Below are 5,233 nucleotides of genomic sequence, written 5' to 3'. Positions count from 1 at the left end.
ACAATGTATGGAATGGCTATACTGAGATCTAAACTACAGTTTGCTCTATATCTGCTAGAAGGTGATACAGTATGTCAGCTTGTTTATGGTTAACTGCACTGCCTCTAGGTGGCACAAAAATGTATGCAAGACTTAGCAAATCTTCATTCCACCACACTTGAAATCCAGCTGCAAAATTTCTGGAAATAATACACACATAAACTAACCTGCAACACTGAGAACTTGCAGTCACTGCAGTTTTCGTTTCACAAGTGAAAAAATAAATCTCAGCAAAGCACTCTGGAATTAGTCTACCAGCAGTATGATATATGATTTTATTTATTTTAATAATAACAAAATGCATCTATAAAATCCATCAGAGCTGAACTTGAAAGTTTTTTGTTTTGTGATTTTTTTTCACCATTACTGCTGTTAAGTATCTCTGTGCATGTGCTATGTAACTGTGTCCACTTGGCCTTTCAGTGAATGAATACATGTCAGTGGATGTTTGTAATTAAATGTCAGTGAAAATCTACAGCTTTATTGGATTCTATTTAGCTGTAGCTTTGTTTTGTTTTGTTTTTAAATTGCAATCAGCTCTTTCATTTATTGAGATCTCATGCATTTGTCTTCACTGCAGCATCTCCAGTAGATTACTATGAGAGCTTCTGGCAGCTGTAACAAGAAAGTGCACACAATTACACAGATGGAGAGTAACCTTCAATAGATAAATTTAGTATGGATGAAGCTGATACTATGACTACTGCCCCGGAATTGTCAGAAGTGCTTTGAAAGGGCCCAGTATGACTCTATGTATGAAAGAGTGATGAGAAAAGAGCAATGTGTGACTTCTGAAGGAAACACCACTGTTGAATAATGTGGAGATAGAAAAACATACAATAACAACATGACAGTGAAGGAACCTGACAGTTTTAATGGTGGAAAAAGGAAGAGGTACATCTGTTATACTTCCCCACTAACCACAGTAATGATCGTCTCCATTCCCTCCGAAACATCCGCACAAGCTTCTTTCATGTCAAAGTTTGGAGGGCAGATCAGGCTCCGCCATCTGTCCCTCAGGCTTAATTTACTGCTGTCTTCTTTCCATGCTGACTGTTATGACACAGCAAGCTCTCAAGGTTGCTTTGCCCATATCGAGTTTCAGTGTGTCCGTCTCAGTACTAGCAACGCTGCTTCGCGCCGCCAATATGACTATGAAATGGAAATCGACTTTGCTGTGCTGTAAAACCAGAAGCACTTAACAAAGCTCTGAAGATATTATTCAGTGAATTACTGGGCACTGCATTGCTAAGCATTATTGCGCCCCAGCAATTACTTTGATTAGCCTGAGGTGACCTTGATGGATAATTGATTTGTACATTTTACAGTATATCATAATGGATGATTAATGCCACTATAAAAACTTTTTTTTAATTCTACTTATTTTGTGCTCATATTTTCATTGGAGCAGTTTTATCTTTTAATATATGGTAAGTGAAAACATCATTGGCATTTAAAATAAACCATGGCCATCCAAGACTGCTATTGTGGTCTAATGATCCATGAAATTATTTTGAGGGATCTTGACAAAGTGATTAATCAGATAATCTAATTTAATCAGTTTCTTTTTTTATTCTAATGTTATTTTACAGTCAGACTTCAGAAAAGTCAAACTGAAATGCAGAGATGACCCTGATTCCCCCATATTCTCACATGTATACTGGAATAAACCTCATATATTTATGGCAGGAAAGTATTTTAGTATTTCTTCCTTCTACCAACCAACCTCCTGCTGCTTATTATTATTTCTTTATATTATTCATTTGATCAGCAATAGAAGATGGTGTGCAGAACATTTTCCCACTTCATCCTCATAGCAGTGTATTACATAATCTGTTTCCAAAATCTGTATGCTGTTACACACTTGAAATCTTTGTAGCTGCAGAGAATGAGAGTGAGTGTTTATGATGGAGTCCACATATGGACATTATTGGAGTTGTCAGTTCAGTTTAAATAAAAGCCCAAAGAGCTGAACAAGAGTCTCTCTGTGTAATGGGCAGTGACGGTGTATTTACCTGAATATGTAAACAGAGAAAGCACTCTTGGACAGAGCAATTGTCTTTTCTAATAACATGCAGGGTGCAAACTGTAGCCACAGAGCAGAAGCTGAAATAACAGCTTTCTGTGCAGTCATTAGGAGACAATAAGTCTGATTTAGATTGTTCCTGGGCACCAGAGAAAATGCTTCTATTGATCGAAGGTACAATAAGCCGTAAGTAAAAGCAGATTTATGTGGTGTTGTCTTCATTTCTGCATACAGACATGTCAAACAAAGAAATGAACAGTGTTTATAAGGAGCATGTTGGCCTATTAAATCACTGCTGTCAAAACAGGGTCTGCTATTAAAGTTGAAAACTGTCATTTATAGTTCTCTTCTATTGATTTTAGCTGCATATACCTCACAAAGCCAACTATTAGAGCACTAAGACCAAATGGTATGCTGTAAAGTTGGACACAGTGAATGCTAAAGAAGCTGGAGTTGTCCTTAAAACACTAAAGTTTCAGGGGAAACTTGAATGTTTACTTTCCCAAAGTAAAATGAGAAAACTCTGGTCTGTAGCTCTGAGCCAGGATCATGTTGCTCTGTGAAAGAAGCTTATCATGGTTTATGTCCGAAAACACCTTGAGGAAAATCTGACAGTTTTTTTTTGACAGTAATACTATGGCACTATCTAAAGCACTGGCCAAAGTTTTCCAGGTATAACAAATGTAATGTATGCTGTTTGTTTTTATTTTAAATGCATTTCAACTGCAGTCATTGATTAAAACCTGTAAGTTGCTATTTTGAAACTATACTACCATGTAAAGGTCGAGTTACCTTTCTAGAAGCAGCGTTAAATACATAATTTTTTTAATTTGATTTTGACAAAGAGGCCTAGTGTGTAAAAAGGAAGTCCAACCTTTAGACAGAAGAAAATTTATTTAAAAAGGGGCGATACTAAAACCTCTAGACAAGCTGTTTTTTGTGTGCAATATTCTTCGTACTTGTCTTGAGTTTAAAACTACTAATGATTTTATTGAAAATGAAGGCATTTATTTTTACAGTCAAATGTTTTGTAGAGTAGAGTAGGTACTTTATTGAACCCACAGTGGGGAAATTTCTGTGTTACAGCAGCAATAGAGAACAAGTACAAGTATGTAGCACTTTTCAAGCTGTTCATATCCTATTTTAGAAATATTTACATAACACTGTGGGACAACACCCCCCTAAAATAAAATTGTATGGCTTGTATCAAATGACAGAGATAACATAAAGTTTACTGTATGTATGACTTAATGCTCAAAGCATTATACTGTAATGAATAATGACAAAGCTGTTAAGGGAACATTGAGGAAAACCCCTGTGAGAAACAGCTGTGGTTCCTCATTGGAACCCCATCATGCAGCTCTCGTTGTAGCTTGTTCACTAATGGAGCTCTGGCTGCGTGCCTGGATCGATCACAAGGCCTATAAAGCTGAAGAATTCCTGATTTCAACAGATCAGGGCCCAGGTGATGTTGGCTAAAGGTCCATTATGTCTGGCTGTACAATGTGAGGGCTGCTTAATCACGATAATGGTGGTGGGGTAGGACAGGTGCAGGTGAGATGGAGGCAAACACAGCAAACAGCGATTCAGAGATGAATCACAGCCACTACATCACCTTGCCTCTAGGGGAAGAAAGCTGCCAGCATGTTGATGACTTTATGATGGATAACTTCAGTATCCATCAGTGCTGGTGATGGATCATAGCGGGGTTGAACAGGACACTGCCCAAGCTGAAAACTATCACCTCAGGGGTGTGAGGGAAACATCCTCAGGCAGAAAGGAACCATCCTGATGTGATGGCTTATATCTAGAAAATGTGAGTTCAGTACTGCATCAGTCTGTTTTGCATTATCATATTTCAACTCAACAAATAGCTTTAAAAATAAGTAAGATTAATGTATTCGATATGTATTGCACCCTGATTTACAAGAGGACAGTAAACCTGCCTAAACAAACACTGTTCTTTGCACTATTTAGCAAGTCAATTCAACAACAGCAAGTACAGGGCCTTAAGAGTTTATAACACTTAAAAGAGAAGACTTACCTTTACATTGTATGGCAAGATCACTAAGTGCAAATGCTTTGGTAGTGTTATTTTCCCCATTTCTAGTGAAGCAAACTTGTTTTATTGCAGCAAATGATGTGTTCATATATAATGTCTTTGTTAAAGTGGTGAGTCAGTGAGGATGGGCCAGAAACTCATGGTAAGATTGTCAAGAGTCAGGAAATAAAGACTAAAGTGAGGGCACTTACACTGAGTGAATTTGGCAGGGCTACAGTCACAGCCTCTTTCACCCATGGGTAATTTCAAATTTCAGCAACGCAGCCTTGCAAGCTGCTTATTCTGCAAAGTCGTAACAAAGGAAGAGTCTGCTGTAATAAACAGAGTGAATTTATTGGCGAGGAAGACAGGGCAGCTTCCTTGATATTGGTGCTTCACTGATTTAAATCCTTCTGTTTAAATGTCTCACCAATCAAGCTAGATTAAATTCTCGTTCCTTTGTCCGTTATATGATTAAAATGTCAAGCAGCCCTGTTTCCAATGCGCTGTACCTCTGCAATGTCATGTTTAAAGAAACTGTTTGCCATTTTGGGGGATATGCCTTTTCTCTTTCTTTCCAAGAGTTAGATAAGAACAAGCTAGTCTAATATTGACTGAATTAATATGAAGCTATGCTCAGTAGCCATTAGCTTAGTTGATAAAAAAACAAAAAAAACAACAAAAAAAAACAAATGTGAGAAACAGCTAGCAAGGTTCTTGAAAGGCAAAACTACATCTTGTACACTTATATCTCTTCCCAGTCAGTTCAGCTCAGTTTTACACGACTTATTGTATAAATCCACCAACCAGAATATTATATGTTGATTTAGAGGAGCTGGTAGATTGATTGTTACCTTCAAACAGAGGTCAAGCTAACGTTTTCCTTATGTTTCCAGTCTTTATGCTAAGCTGAACTAACTGGCTGCTGTTGTCATTTCACTTGTATCACACAGAGAAGAGAGCGGTATCATTCATCTTGCTTAGCCTTCAGCAAGAAAGTAAATATTTCCTAAAATCCATCCATCCATCCATCCATTTTCCTCCGCTTATCTGGGACCGGGTCGCGGGGGCAGCAGTCTAAGCAAAGATGCCCAGACTTCCCTCTCTCCAGACACTTCCTCCAGCTC

Source organism: Monopterus albus, unplaced genomic scaffold (genome assembly GCF_001952655.1).
Source record: "Monopterus albus unplaced genomic scaffold, M_albus_1.0 scaffold9.1, whole genome shotgun sequence".
NCBI lineage: Eukaryota > Metazoa > Chordata > Actinopteri > Synbranchiformes > Synbranchidae > Monopterus > Monopterus albus.
This window is presented reverse-complemented; position numbering follows the sequence as displayed.